This window comes from Apteryx mantelli, chromosome 8 (genome assembly GCF_036417845.1).
Source record: "Apteryx mantelli isolate bAptMan1 chromosome 8, bAptMan1.hap1, whole genome shotgun sequence".
NCBI classification, from domain to species: domain Eukaryota; kingdom Metazoa; phylum Chordata; class Aves; order Apterygiformes; family Apterygidae; genus Apteryx; species Apteryx mantelli.
The window spans coordinates 23,385,633-23,402,363 of NC_089985.1; the positions used below are offsets into that span (position 1 = coordinate 23,385,633).

A 16,731-nucleotide genomic window follows, 5' to 3' on the forward strand; every position below is an offset into this window, starting at 1 on the left:
CGGCCCCGCCCCGGCCGGGCCCCGCCTGCGCCGACAGGCAGCTCCCCGGCCGGGGGGCGGGGCGGCGCCGCGCTGCGGCGGAAGGACACAGGTGAGGCCGAACCTTGCCCGCTGGTGAACAAAGAGGGACTACTTTAGGCGTGCTCGCCGAGGGAGGAAGAATATCCCTGCTCGCGGCCGGGACTCGTTGCGGCAGCGGCGAGGGGTGCGCGCCGCCCCGCGCGCCTCCGCCTATTGTTTCCCCGTCGCACCTGTGGCGAGGCGGGAGGTGCCGCCGGGGCGGCGCGGCCCCGCGGGGACCGGCGCGGCCCTGCCCGCCGCCCGCCCGCCTGCCCCGCGCCGCCCACCTGCTCCCGGCCGCGCACCTGGGCCGGGGCCGTGACGCGGGGTCGGCCGGGCCGTGACGCGGGGTCGGCCGGGCCCCGCGCCGCCCCGGCGTCTAGAATGATCCAGGCAGGGCGGGAAGGGCCCTGCCCGGGCGGCGGCAGCCGGCGTCGCGCCCCGAGGGCCGCCGGGCGCCTGCCGTGTCCTCCCCGGCGCAGGTAGCGGGGCTGCCCGGGAGCCTCTTCCTGCCCAGGGCAGCGGCCTGGAGGAGAAGCTCCTCTGCAGGGACAGTCGTCAGGATACTGCCATTTTAGGAGCTGCACTGAACTTCAGTTTCTGTTTCTAGCAGCAGCTGTAGCAGTTACGTGAAATAGGCATTTCAGTTTTCATCATCATGAGCAGCTTGTTTTTATGGATAGTTTCTTAGGCTGTAATATTAGCACAGCCTCAGTAGCAGCTATGATTAAGTGCAGCCATTGCGCAGTGACACAATAGCGAGTTGCCCCGGTCCCGTAAGGGCAGTTACTCGGCATGGTTCAGACTCTAAGCAATAGCCGAATGCAAATATTTACTAGATGGGATCTCACCGGACCGACTCGCGTAATAGGCAAACAGGGAACAGCCGACCTCGGCCAAGTACAGCACGAATTTCTGACTCGCAGCCCACCTGGCCTGCGCCCTCCACCTCGGGTATCGGACGAGCTTTCCAAGCCTTCTTCCGCAGAAGGATCAGCCATTGAAAACGAGACCGCTGGATCTGCTTGCCGACCCTCTTCTGGGGCAGCGGCAGAGTAGCTCGCCAGCCTCCCTGGGTCCATGGTCCCTAGAGGAGTAACTCCTGGATGCACACGGTCCTGAGGGACGTGGAGCCAATTTGTCGCCCTGGAGAGGGGCAAAGGGAGGGAAGTTTGGGTAGAGCAGAGGAGTCTGACACAGCTTTCACTTTGTCACAGCTTTTCACTTAGTCTGGCCAACTCTGAGGTACATCAAAGTAAAACTATATATGATCTAAATCTCTTCTTGTTCACAATGGTTTAAAATACAAGTTTTAAGGAATAATTCTCCCTTGGATGTGCTAACTAGCCACTGCTCAGTAATCGTGATGGCCTCTAAATCTGCAAAGAACAGGCTTGCACAGCACAATGGCCACAGACTGCTCTTCATATATTTTGAGATATTGCTAACAGCAGTCAGGTACCATTAGTACTAAAGGCAAGAAAAAACGTTGCACTTAATCTGAGAAAAACTCACGTGCAAGTATTTATTTTTTAGTTACACTGATAATAGTAGTGTGAGAGCCAGTGTTAAGCCAGTTAAAAAGCAAGATTTTTTTATCAGCAATAGGATGAACATGACTAAGCAGCAATAATTGGCTCTCTCACAACTTACTCTTTTTACAGTCACCCTTGGGGGCCTTACCAGCCTGTTTCTGCTGTATTTTTGAAATTACTTAAATCAGAACCTCTCAAAGTACAATCCCCCCAATGTAAATTTTTTAGTTGACCACCACTACCCCCTATAAAAGAAATGAAAAACCCTTCCTGATCAGTGAGACATGTGCTAGCTCTACCCTCATTTTCCTTGGAATATTGTTCCTCAAAACCATTCACATAACACCAGCATAAAGCTGCAGAGCTGCATGGCCCCATCCTATACATAAAGCACCACTTGTCACAGAGCTAGGAGTTGCTGCTGTAATAGCATTACCTTTATTTGAGGGCACCACCAAAGAAACTAGGAATCCCCACAGTAAATAAGGATTATTAAAGTTTGATAAACTGATAAGTTGGCTATTAGAGGGATTGCACTAGTTAGTCCAGAACTTTGCTCCCAAAGCTTGTTACTATTAGCTTTATTACTACAAACAGCAGACCATATCAATATTATCCCCACAAACTTGATTCCACATAATATTTTTCTCTCAGAATTTCTATGAAGCACAATATGGGCTCACAGCCAAATCCCAAATAAAGCCATTTTAACTGCTGTTTCCTTTTAAGGCCAGCTATTACTGATAGCTAGAAAAATTCCAATCCATGTACCTCACACAGACACCCCGTCTTCCATCACCGTAATTTAGTAACTTCAGTGTTTAAGAAGTTTAGCAGATCACTGAATCGTCATCATACAGGAAGCTCCTTTCTAGAGACATCACCATGTGAGTCTTATTCACCTGATCCATTTACTAGACCAAGTAAATCAAATGTTTGAGGAATACCTAGACATAGGGACTAAATTCAATTACTTGTACTCTTGGAGGAGAAACCTGCACTGGAACAGTCACTTTCATAGTTCTTTTGCCCAACCTGATGAGGTTATTGCAGGGTTGGGACTCTTACTGCAAATGTGCAAATGATTCTTTTATAAATGGTTTTCAAATTAAAATGCTTAAGTCAGCAAATGCTGAAACCTATAATTGCAGCAGAAAGGATCCTAGTTATCACTGGCATATGTGGGGCAAAGAAGTAATGGCAAAAGTAAAAGCCAGCCTAGTTTAGACACTCTGTACAATTCCAATGTCTGTGAGACATGTACCATTAACCTGATTCTGAGCAAACTAGAATCCTCGTCTGCTTTCTATTCAGCACTAGTAGTAAAACAACTAGTTATTGCTTCTGATAACATCCAGTAAGACTGTATGTCATGGCTTTAGAATGGACGTTCCTGTTTTATTTTATTTTTTGCCTTTTGATAATACCTTGAAAGTATTTGCACATACAGTTTACGCAATCTCTGCTATTGTGTTTTCAATTCCTGACATATTACATACATACTTTTTGGCACAGAGTGGCCAAGGCCAAATTAAATTACTTCTCCTCAAATGTCAGTAAGGGTTTTCTTGTGTAGGAGTTTCAGAAAAAAAAAAAAAAAGACTTTCATTATCAGGTTCTGCCTAATAATAAATATTTTCAGCTTTATTCCACCTCCTTTCACAAATAGCTCTACTTCCAAAGGGAGTTAAAGAATACTGACCTCACACATTTTTACCTCTTATTGTTAGGTAAGTTTTTGCCATAAAAAACGAATAACAGCAAAGTCTTTGCTTTTTGAAATTGTATCTTGCCTTTCTGTGACAACAGAGAAAATTTATATTTCATATTCAAAACGTAAATTCTCTGTACCCTGTAAAGCTGGATAAATTTAAATCAAATTTAAATAGTCAGAAATAGTGTCATATCCCTTTGACAATGGCCTTTCTCTTGAATGTTATCATATTCTAAAGCTGGTGTTATGTTTTTACACTTTCCTCAAATATTAAAAGTAAACAACTCAAAACACACAAAAAACAAACATTTAAGTCAACAGTTTATGTAGCTGAGGACACCAACTGCTGTAGAGTATTATTTCCATTCCCTTATCGTATCACCCAACATAACGTCAAAATGATAACCTTGAACAAGACAGTACTGTAAAGCTTATCCTTGTACAGATGGTTGTCATGACCACAATTCAGTAAGGAGGGAAAATTAGATCCCAGGCCACTTTCTCAGTATTGTTTAAGCATGGGAACAGTGAGGAAGCTCACCTGAGATCTTCCTATCTTCAATCTAGTTGAATACGGTACATCTATTTTTACATAAACATAATAATTAGTGAGACAATGCACTTATGCTGTATTTATTATTGTAGGACTCAAAAAGGAATCTTCAATTTCAAAATATAAGAAATAGGTGAGTGATGTTATAGGATATGAAGAAATTAGTATTAATTGCCAGATAACATTTGTTATCATGGAATTACAGTAATTATTCTAACTTTATAACAAAGATATAAAAATAGTTCTGAAAACAAAACAAAATAGATATCTTAAAATATTTTTTAGATAGGCAAGATTTTGCATCCTCATATATTAACATTACAGAAGAAAATACATTAGTATTACTGGATGCTGATCACGCTGTCATTGGTCTACACAGAGAAACACTTTTTTTTATTCTGGTAAAAGCATTTTATATACTTAAGATGCTTGAAAAAATGTTTAAAAAGAGCTGAAGCTTAAAGTCTCCCTAATATTTGATTCATTCTAGAATTTTATTCCAGATATATAACCTTTCAGAAATTACTTGTAAAAATTTAGCTGAGATTCTTTATGCCTGCATGGTCTTTGATATGTAAATAGGTAGATCTTTCTCTACAGGTGCTCTATAGTTCACAATTCAAAACACAAGCTATTAAATGCTCACATAATTCTAATATAAGACCTTAATTGTTTCTAATTTGCAGTTCATACCCTGCTCACCCCCACCCTCACCCCGTGGCTGAAATCTCTCTTTCCTGGAAATGGTTGAATAAGAAGCAATCTGTCAGTTCATATAATATATTGTATATATATTTAAAGAGACTGAGAGATTCTGAGACTGAAATAATAAGAGTGTGAGGCGTAGTGTTTCTATGTTATATTTACAAAATCTTTGAATACACTTTGTAAAGAAGGGGAAGGGCTTTTGTGAGAAGTAGGTCAGTGAAGAAAATTAAGGGGTAGGAAAGCATTATCTGTCATGTATCTTGATTATACTAATGCTCTTTTTGTACCTAAAGACAGTGAGGGAGGTCTGAAGGAGAAAAAGCTAAGTGCTTGGGTAAGTTTGGACTTGCCAAGGGTGCTTATATGCGAGTTACCATGTTCTTAACAGAAATACTGTATTTCTGTATTGAAGACTTATGAACATATGTAGCATTATTTTAGCTCCAGAAAATAGCTGTGAGAGAACTAGAGCTTATTACTATCCTAGCTAGTGGGAACTGTGCAAAGGTTTTCAAGAGCTGTCCTGAGTAATCTTTCTCCCCTTCTCTTTCTTGTGAGGCCCATGCATAAAAATATTAGATCATACCTCAGAGCTGGAATTTAAGAGAGGTTTAGTACTCTCTCTGCACTGTCAAATGTGGTACATACTATTGCTGTGGTCATATAATAAGCTTCTCCCAGAAAACAAACAGCCAGCAAGACCTGCAGTTTTGGTTAACTGCCTGAGTCAGAAAATGGTTCTTGTTCCCAAATTCCCTGAGAATCCAGGCACACACCGGCGTGATGCATTTCTTCCCTTACTCTCTAAGCACAAGTCTGGATGCAGTTGCTGAAGCTTGAGTGGCTGAAGTAACAGTCCATAGCTAGCACTTTAATTTCATTCATTCACTTTGGCTCTGTTCTGCATATATGCAAAACTGACTGCAGTCTCAAACATTGTACTTCATGATGGGCTGTATCATGGCTTCCTGAAGGCTGTGGTATCCTACAGTTTCATGGCAAGGTTTTGTCCATCAGCGCCTGTGCTTCTTTGTGTACTGTAAAAATGTCTGCTAGAGCAGAATTTCCAGCTCTTGCATGGTTAATATTTGTAGTAGTACGGACCAGACTTACCTCTTAACTCTAAACTGAAGTGAAAAAATGTTTAACGTCCCCTCAGGACACAGTAACATGGCAGAATATTGCCGTTTCATCTGCAGTGAAAAATCTGTTCTGGACATCAGTCTGGCCGGAGGGAGAATTAGTGCAGCATTCCTCCTCCCCTCCCACCACCTGGAATGCAGCATGGGCCTTTTCACAATCTTTCAGCAGACCTGCCAAGTCCCACTCAGATGGAAAGTCCCTCACTTCCCTTATTTTCTTCTTTTTTTTTTTTAAATAGCATCTCTTTATCTGATGAGAATGGAGACAGAATACTTTTGAAGAGTGCAAAATGACAGGATCCTGCTAACACAGCTGTTTGCAGCCTTGTAAATTCAGGTGCAGGGACTGACGATAAGGCTGTAAGGCTTTCTAGTGCAACAGCCAATGCAACAGGGAATGTGCAGAAAAAAATTAAGTCCTCCCAGACTGACACTAGTCACGTTATAAATTCTGTGCTTCATTTTTCCACTGCTTATAAAATAATTATACTGTTATATTTGTTAACTTTGATATGCCTAAGTAAAAGGTACAATCTAAATATCATTGTTTTGGCTAATTCAAATGTAATAGTAATTACTTTATGTGTATTTTGATCGTTCCACATTTGTGCCATGTTGTTTCAACCTGAAATCCCTGATTCTGTTCTAACACAGCACAGCTTCTCTGCATTTAGCTAAAAAATGATATAGAAGCAAGATCAAAGTCAATTCTCTTTATATCATACATGTTTATTTTCTGTTTTGGCAGCCTTCCCACCAGCACTGATATCCTCATCTGTACAGTCCTGACTCTAAAATCTGAGGCTGCCAGGACATGCCTTTTTTTTTTCTTTTTTTTTGGTATTCTTTTAGTACTACGTGCTCTTGTGATGAGTTAAAAACATTAGTTAAAGATCAGAGTAAAATCAAAGCAAAAGTACTTTTGCTTGCAACATCATCAGGCTGTAAAAACGTATTGGAAGCCAGATTGTGCCTCAGTCAGCTGCTCGAACTCGTACAGTGGATTGGTAAAATAGTAGAAAGATTGGTCATAGCAGCACGCAAGAGCTACCTTTTAACTAGATTAATGTAGTTAAAACAGAACATTTTGAGGTTGTCTGAGCACGGGTGTAGTTACCTGCGTCAGACAGCTAAATTTAAAGCTGGGTTTGGGAGAGGCGGTGGAACATGGCACTGAAGAGTACAAACTAATTCCACAACAGAGATAAATAGTTTTCTGCTTGTTTAGCCCCCTGCGCTTACTCCCCACAGAGGCAGGGAAGCACTGGGCCATGGCGGGGGGATGCGAGCCCCAGCGAGGGGCTGCGAGTCCGGCTGCGCTTTGCAGCTGAACTGAGGGTACAGTTTCGTGACCCAGCTGAACTTGTCCGACAGCTGCTGCCATCTCCGGTTGCGCTTACCCCTGCTAAGGACGCTGCTGACTCTGGTGTTTTGCCTGTCCCCTGTGCCAGCACCCATGCGCATACGGCCCTGTGGTTGGTCAGATCAGTGAACTGCTCCAACTAAAAAAGGTTATTTTTATGCATATACACACACACACACACACACACACACAAATACATATATCTCTACTTATATAAAGATATATATATACACATAATACATATATATGTGTGTATGTCTATACACAAATAATATATATGTATATATATATACACACATAATTACAGTTATTTCATTCTTAAAAAATGGCTCTAGGGTTGCTAGTGCTGTTATGGATCTGATAATATTTATAAATTGGGGAGAGAGTACAGGACCAAGGTAAAAGAAGAGGTGATAAAAATATTAATTTTAGAAAATGGAAATGCAAGAGAAAAGGCTTATTTTTTTCTCGATTCCAGTTACCAAATGAAACATCTATGAAAAAAATAACATTGGAGCACTGAATACACTGCAAGGAGTTCTCCTGAAGTAGTTAGCTGGGACCTTTCTCTTGGCATGAGCCTCCTGGCCTCTCATAACGAAAATATCTAGAGGTCCTGTGCTGCTGCTGTCTGTGCCCCTCGCTCTCACAGATGCCGTGTGCAGTCCAACAAGCCAAGAAGGAGGCATTCACTGGCCTTCAGGTTCACCCAGTGGACAGCCATCTCCCTTCCAGCTGGCCAGATGCCTGCTCCATTGGCAGTGGCAGCTGATGAGGGGACAACTGAAATGTTTCTGATTACAGGACAAGTCCGCTGCTTCCTGAGTCAGGAAAGCAGAAGTTTGCTGAGCAGGACTGCCAAGCAGACGTGATGGCCCTCCGCATTCATGGGTCCGGATGGCAAAGGCTTTTGCCTATGTGAAAACATCCTAAAAGGCTGAGACAAATTAAACCTATTAAGCCAACGCACATAAAGTAAAGCCCACTAAATGTGTGTGAGGATTATCTGATTCAGAAGTCAGTTTGCTGTAGTTTAATTCTCCTTTAAATTACAATATTCTATGGGTGGTTTGCCTTTCACAGGATCTTTACCAACTGTCTCAAATTTCTCAGGTAGGAAACATTTGAAAGTCTTACTTGCCAGGAATAGGAGGAAATTTGGGCAAGCGTTAAGAAGACACAGTGTTAGCACACAGGTGGTTGCCAAAAGTAGAACTGACTTTCCTTTGCCCTGCCTGGCATGCAGCAAGCAGGCTGGCTGAGAGGTCAAATAGTGATGGCCTCAGAGGACTTTTTAATTTACTACAGGTTCTAGGATTTAAGCTGTCTATTACAGTGCTTTCATACTAGTAAAGATATAATGCTGCATCAGTTTACTGGTGTGATTTAATTATCAGCACATAGCCTGTGGTGAAAAGGGCCGTAAACCCTGCTCTTCTTTAAAAATGCTTTTCAGTCAGAACCTGCAAATTTAGTATGAATTAATCACTAGTTGAAAATGTATTTTTCTTCTGCTTAGAATCATACATGCCTTGAATCATACATGATGGCTGAAAGAGGGATGGAAAAAAAGGGACTGAAAAGTTGTGTGGTCTCCACTTTGATCTGATTTTAAATTAAAACAAATTGTAACTATCAATTTCTGACACATTTGGAAACAGTAGTTATGGTTGGAGTTTGACTTGAAAAAAAAAAAAGTTCATAAACCTACATCTTCAGTTGTGCAAATAAGCCCAGGTTAAAACAATATTGGGCAAAAGGTTTTTATGAGGTCAGCTGCAGGATGAGAATGGGCAGCTCACATAAAACATAGATAAAATGGGATCAGCTTGGGTGTCAGCATTTTGTCTATTTGTGTATATAGAAACAGTCACAGAACAAGATGTTTGAAAACTCTGAAAATCTCACATAAAAGTTGACCTAAACTAAAAAAAAAAAAAAAGTTGTTTAGTACCCGAAGTGCATCTCTAAACAAAATGAAGAATAAATATCTGTAGTCATCTGAAATGTGTTTGAAGAAGTCACACTACCTGTTTCAGATACAAGGACTGCATTGACCCAGCTATCAGTTAGCTCTTATCAGAAGTGCAAGAATCTAACAAAGACCCTGGTGTCTTCAGAGAGCTGTTCGGTTCACTACCCACCACTCGGTTTTCGGCAGGGACGCTCCGAAGTCCCAAGCCCAAGTTGCTTTCCTGGTTTGGAAATGTGAGTTTGTGGATTAAATCTCCTTTTGTGCAGCCACTCTGTAATACAAAAGATCCAGAAAAGGTTTGATTGCCTGTTAAGTCGAAATAAAATGCTTTATCTGCTGTAACTACTCTCAGGATGGGATAGTGTTGATGTTTTCGTGCTCAGTTTGGAAAGCGGGTTCTGGGTGTGTGAACGGTGAGACTCAAGGCATGCAAAGCAATAGCACTCTTCATCATAATAGCAGTGAATATATGCAGTTTATCCCCCAAAATATATTTTCAATGCATTTCATCTGAGTTAATAAATGCTTTGCTTAACTCCAGTTGTTTATTTTTATGCACTTTGTCAAACTATAGTTATTTTTAGTAGACTAAATTGTATATAAAAAGCAAAAAAGCCACGTGAAGTACAGTTTACATAGTAACAGCCTTGGTTTCTTATAAATGAAGGTGTCTTCTAAATGAAAGACAAGGAATAAAATAGCACAATCTCTGATGTTGATTCATACAGAGCAATGTTAAAATAAATCTTTGAGGTCTATGTTCCTGCAGATACCAAGTGGTCAAATAGCAACAAGACTTTGGCTGCAGCTCCGTGATACATTTTCTTTAGCAGAGAGGCTGGTTTAAGAAGTTCCCACTATAACCTTCTTCTCGGGCGCCTTCCCTGCACCCTTATGTGCAGGCAAAAACTGTTTATTCAGCTGCGCTGTGATTTTCATCACAGAAGCAAAGAATGGGTTACAGATAATTTCTAATTGCAAAGAACTGAGTAATAGTGATGGTCTAGCTTGCGGAAGCAGCTCAGACCAGCTTTCGGGGTGCTTGGGGAAGGGCTGTGGCACAGAAGCGGGAAGGAGCAGGGGGAGCAGGGCAAGGGCAGCTTGTGCCGCGAGCTGCCGCATGGCTGGGAAACCCGGTGCCCAGCGGCGCGGGGAGCGCTGGGGCACTGCGCCCTGCCCGCCTCGCAGCGCCTCCCAAAACCGGGCCTAAGGCTGCTCCGAGCACATGTTGTTATGGTATATCAGCATGATGTAATCAATCTACAACTGCAGCGGCGCTTATAACATATTTTTTAGACTACTGAATTTATTTTGCTTGTGGACTTTCAATGATATAAGAAAACGTGTGCAAATGCAGTTCCACACTTTGCTTAAAACAGCATTTTTGCTCTAAACAAGTTGCATTCTAAGTATAAAACAGTTTTACTTTATTTTAATAATTATGTTTATAGTGGGAATTACTGCTAAGTACTGTAGTGATTTAGATGTTCAGAATTTTTAAATAATTCTATTAATACTTCATGCCTACTGGGATATTTTCTATCAAAAATCCCACAGTACTTTATAGAAAGCAGGCTACAGGAATTAATTAATACACAGTCAATAGACTGCCTACTCTAGGGATCAAAAAAGGCGTCTATTCTGTGCCAGAAGTACACTTGACTGTCTGTCTGTTTGTTTTATTAATTTAAAGGGAGGTGAAGGCTGTTGTAGCTAGAAGAAACAGTGGTGAATACCCAACTAGATCAACTGTACCTACAGTTAGTTAATGCCTGGAATTTAGGAATGACATTGCTAATCCCTTTAGAATGGGTGATAGGTTTTACGAAAGTTCCTGTAATACAAATAACCTCCGAATTACCAGCTTGAGTCAGATATTACCAAAAAAATGAGGATTTCCACCAAACAAATTTAGAATCCTTACAAGTAGAGGTTTTCTAAAAGGAAACATTTATTTCCTAAACATACCTACTAATTGTTACTACCTATGCAGGATGCTGTCAGAATCCTCTAAAAATTCAGTTCAAAACTCCACATTTCAAGTACAGAGATCTTGAATGTAGCAGAATAATAAGGAAGGCAGAGTTATATTTTGAATCATTTCTGCCCATGTCATAAAGACTGTTTGATAAGGAATTCTGGTAAATCGTATTCATTCTTGCCTATAGGGCCGGATTCTCAGCTTCAGTAAAGCTTGAACTGAAGCAGACGTACTTGAGGTAAGGTGTAAGGCCCGATGGAGCAATTAGCTCATTTGAAATTCCTGCATGAATTGATGTTGCTGTCCACCAGTTTGGAGTATTTATTTTAGGGAGACATCAGTTTTAGAGCAGGCTTTGAAGAGCTTTTCTTCTGCTAATTATCCCATTTTAAGCAGTTCCTGTTTCCGTCGCTTAGTCCAAACGCCAGACTATTCCCACATCTGCGAGTGTGACCATCTTTTGAGTTGCATAGAGAATCAAACTGTGGAGCCAATGTGGCTTTTTTCTTTTTCTAGGTTATTTTTACTTTGGATGAGTTCCCTACAAGAGTTCACCATTCAGCTGTACAAACAGCTACATGGCAGAACAGAGAGAACAGCGCGGGAGTTCAGCGTAAGTGACAGCGGACGAGAGAGAAAAGGGCTTCCCGTAGTAGCACTGTTATCCGTAGCTGCTGTCTTCTACCAATTTTTCTCCTCTGCCCCATAGTTGGCAGAAGGGGGTGCGCGTCCAGGCCGCACCAGCTGAGGTTCACAGTCTAGCGTTTTAGCGTGAACTGACTTTCACAGGCAATTAGAGCAAATATGCCAGACTGTGAAATGAAGCAGTTTGGCTGTGGAAATGTCCTCCGGCAGAGGGGGTGGCAGGACAGCTGGGGGTAGCAATGCATCAAACCACTGCAGCTGTTTTCCTCATTGCGCTTAAGTCAGAGCTCTTCATTAAGTATACCACGTGTGGAAGAATTTACTGCGCTGGTAGGTAATTTGCTCCAATATTAACTTTCTTAGGAGTTAAAAACAAACATCTTATTTCTGATTTGAATTTTGCTGACATCTCCTCGTCACTGATCTTTTTATGTCAGTGTCTACTAGCTTCAGTACTTAACTTTGAACTTAAGTAGGATTTTTGAAAGAATGTGGACTAGAAGGAACTTGGGTGTTTTCTAGCTTTCCAGGCTACTTTATAAAGTAAAGAGGAAGGTGGAAGTGCTAATTCAGGGTAAGAAGTTTTGGCAGTGGAGTATTAAGCAAATACCAGCTACAATATTTATCTTTATGGGAAAGTTTATAAATAGGAATTAAGACTCTAACACTGAGATTTGAAAGATATATTTTTTTAATGGTATTTTACCATTATTTTACTTCAAGTAGCATGAACAGGTATTTTACTTCAAGTAACATGAACAGAAGTTTATAGTAGATTACAGCTTTACTGTGCTGCTAATTCAAAGAAGAAAATAGCCTGGGTAATTAGTCAAAATGCCTATGTTGAAAGACAGGCACATTTTTAATATCATTAGGCAAAAAAGCATTTGTCTGAAGACGATAAAATGATTTCCTAAACAGAAATAGATTAATGCTAGCAAGTGTACTCTGACCATGCATCTAACATCTAATCTCAATTAATCTTGAGTAAAAATCTTGAACCTAATAAATGGAGAAATTAATAGAGGAAATAGACTTGAATGAACATGTACTTAGGAAGGAAACTTATTTTTATTGGTTGATTGAATCTGAACTGTTGTCTTTGCAGGCTTTGAAACAATGAGAGCACCAGCGTGGACTGTTTAAGATTTGCTTACAATTGACCATTAATGAGGTAATGATTACCTTCAAGCCTTTTCTTTTGAACAGAATATTTTTGGCATTCCCTGTGTCATCTAATATATAAACCCTTCTATTCTGAAGTTATTAAAAAAGATGCCCATAACTTAATTATCTATTTACTATAAATACTTTATGTTTTCGAGTACATTCTGAATTTTGAACTGTATACCAGAAAAGCTAGTAGACATTGTGTCTCTTAAAGGAAGGACTAGAGGGCTTGTACCCCAAATTAATCAGCCTCTCTGAATGTCTACTAATATTTGGATGTCATCTCAGACAAGAGCTACTAATGATTCACATACATTAATGTCATTTATCTGACAGTATTAAAATATGATTGTTAATGTAAATATGTTTAAATAAGTTTCAGTGGTTACAAACAGCTGCTTTACTCTGGCATAAATCCAAACTACTGATGAAAGGGGTTGGACTCTCCCTAAGCTAACTCAGAACAAAAAGAATTAAGATTAATTTTCAGCTGATTCGGATCGTTGATCCGGTTCTTTATACAGCAACAGAACTGGTTGTGCCAACCCAAGGAAGAAGATAGGGACCAGCGGCAAGAGCAAGGAAAGAGGGTGAGACCATCTGTTTCTGCAGCAGCATGGTTTTATGTGAGATTAAAGTGACCGTATAACCACAACCTTAGAAATGAAACCTGCTGGCTAGAAGAGGCCATTTCCTCAAATAGATTAATGATTTGTTTATAACAAGTTAAGCCACAAGGGAACCCTTAACAGGTTTTGTCTGCTTTCTGGATAAGAGAGAGGCTCCACCTATTCATGTACTAGGCATTAGCATTTTAAAGAATTTTAATGTGATAGGAAACAATCTTTTATGATAAAATTAGCACACTGATTAAATTAGAGTTTACAGAAATTTGCAGTAGGGGAAGGAAATAGGTTTAGATCTAAAGGCTGCATTTGTCCCCAGATCTTCATTGTCTCTCACAAAGAGAAACCTAAGGAGGTAGGGTTGGTATAGAAAACAAATTCCCAGGCACATCTCTGAGGAAGCATCTTGATAGCTGGATAATATTGGAGAGAGAGAAACCTCTAAATTTATGCAGACTTTATTTTAGGAAATGAAGGTGGCTTTATTTTAAATTGTTGTCATGTTATATATCATGCAAATACATTTAGTAAAGGTAATTACAAACCAGGGTAACTAGCAAATACTAAGGCATTCCATTTGTGCAGGTGCTGTAATCTTTGAAACTGTGGTACTGCCCTGGATTGAGAAGCCAAAAAGAATAAAAGCACTTACCCAGGAAGCTGTGCTAGGCAGACTGGGAGTTGGTAAAGCTGCTGTAGAAAGACAAGTCTTATGATTATTAACATTAAAAGTCTTGTGATTCTTAGTATTAGCCAGAGGCTCCAGGCATGTAACACAATGGTGAAGACAGTGTGCAAACCCAGAGGATTTTCCATGAAGTCTCTTACAATAGCATTCAATTTAAATCACTTTGTGGGTGCAGTTGCTTCGAATAATTATGTAACAATCAAGTCCTGCACCATTGCTGAGTTAATGTTTAGCTTTTGTTAAATTAATGTTAAAACCTGTATTACTTGTTCAAGTAACATAGACTTTCTTTAAAAAAGAAATTGGATTAAATCCTTTATTTACTATATTTCTAATGTGCACATTACACTGGGTATCTTGAAGAATTCAGACTTCTGGGGCTTTCCATTCTGTTCATTAGTCTCATATTTTCATCCAGGGTATGTCCAGAATTCCTGGACATCTCAGCACATGTAACAGCTCTCAGGTTCTTCTGAGTTATATTTAGCATGTAATAAGCACTAAGTTGTCGTAGAACTGAAGGTGAAAGTAAGAAGGTGCTGTAAAACCACATTTACCTTTAACATGATGATCAACAGATACTGCTTCTGTAAAACCAGCCACTGATTTCTATGTTTAAAAAAAAACCCATATCACTGGAATGATAACACTCAATGTTGATATAGCTGGATGGGAAACCTAATCATTAATGGGTAGTAATAAATCAGCACAACTTTTATTGCTTTGGCATTAACCTATGCCAATGTTTTGGCACTGGCATACAAAAAATGGGTGACATGAACTGCAGAATGGAAAGGCACGCGTGAGTGGAGAGGCTGTATAGTAAATGATATATCAGTATGATTTATGTTCCTCCTCTGCTGCGTTTCTGCCCCTGCCCCTGGTCTTCAGAATGTCCCTCTGGTTTTGCACTCCCACTGAAGGCCACGTCGGGACATGTTCCCCTCTTCTGTTGCTATTCTGGCTTACTTGGCTGAGCTTTACCTGGGAGTTACATCTCCCAAGGCTTAATCTGGGACTCTGTGTTTAATAGGTAGCTGAAAAAGGCTGAAATGGCCTTACTTCTTAGCATTTAGCTAAGTCTACATGCAAAGAGTATATAAGGAATAACTAAACACTTCAGTGCTGGAACAAAGCACCTGCTCTCACAGATGACTAAAATCTCATGCACTAAGTGAAAAACATATTCCCTAATGAACATATGCCAGGAACTGTTTGGATCGAGATGTAACAGGAATGAAACATTTAGATCCTTGCCTGCCATATGGGAGACCCACATTTCATGATTACTGCCTGCCTGTCATTCCAAGGGCTGGCAGAGAGCACTGGATAAAGTAATTACTTGAGATTATTCAGCAAAATGTTTAAATGTTTGCTCTGCAGTCTCCTCTTGTGCTGCCTTTCCGTTGCGTGCCTGTAATGTAGCTAGACTTGTGCGAACCACTGAACTGTAGAGGGAGGTGATGCAGAAAGCACAGCCATCTGGGCCCGCCTGAATAGGAAGAGAAGAAAACACCCTTACTGCAAGAGTTGCTGGCTGTTATTAAGGCCAGGATGGCTTTTACAGGAGTGCCAAATCTTACTAATTAATTTTCAGGTTTCTACTTCAGAGTGAGTCTGGCAGTGATTATATTATTCAAAAAGTTGTCGCAGACTGTTCTTGAATCTTAAAGTATAAATCTCTTTAAATTCTGCAGAGTTTTAATGCTTTGTGACCTCCTAGCATTTGGTTTCCAGATACACATCATTCTTTAAGAGTAAGTCCTGCCAGAAAACCATAACTTATTCTTACACTAGCATTTTTGTGACCTTTCTTTTCATCAAAGCAGCCGTCTTTGGTAAGTGTACAGAACAACAAAAGCCATAACATGTTACATTCAGCTTCTCATTATTTTTGTCCACACACAGGGGCAGAATCAGTTTGGCCGAAGTTTCACAGCCAAAAAGCGTCAGAGCAGGAGACTCCCAGCTTCTGACTCCAGCTCTACTGAACAGATCGTATTAAAGGAATCACAGTCAAGTCATAAACACAAGAAGACAGAACAAAATTAAATTTTAATCTTTATGTAAAAAAGAATGATTTTACTTGAAATTAGCAATGTCTCCACTAATTTCAGTTGGACTGGGACTTCTCACAAGTGTGCAAAGCGTTCAGAGATCCTCTGGCGAAGGAGTGATTGATAATTCCTCCCTGTTTTACGAGATCACTGTCCCTCATTTGTGTAGATGTTACATCAGTCCTTGTCTGTTTTTCTTTCTGAATTAGATTACATAGAAGAAGAATAATGTTTTGGACCACTGAAGGATCGTTCGTTGGACCATGGCTAGCTAATTCACTGCTGTTTACGCAACAGCCTGTCCCAATTTGGCTGCCGTTACTGGTGATATCATAGACTATTGCTATGACAAATGTGATCATGAAAGTGCCACTTTTTTTCTTCTGGCAGTAAACCTGCTACCATTACTGCTGTTGAACATTGTATTAGCATTGCAGAAGTGCTGGAATAAGAAAAAAACACACATCTGCTTTCCAGAAAGCACGGCGCTTCTGACATGGAGATCAGCCTGACT

The 16,731-nt window shown here is 40.6% G+C and overlaps 1 long non-coding RNA gene across 1 annotated transcript; it reads left to right on the plus strand.

Annotated features, from left to right (window-relative positions):
* Window positions 1–13: 13 nt before the first annotated feature.
* Window positions 14–16,207, plus strand: LOC106499690 (uncharacterized). The gene is made up of 4 exons (XR_010884880.1): window positions 14–91; window positions 11,548–11,644; window positions 12,785–12,850; window positions 16,069–16,207. It is a non-coding gene; the product is annotated as an uncharacterized lncRNA (long non-coding RNA).
* The last annotated feature ends 524 nt before the right edge of the window (window positions 16,208–16,731 follow it).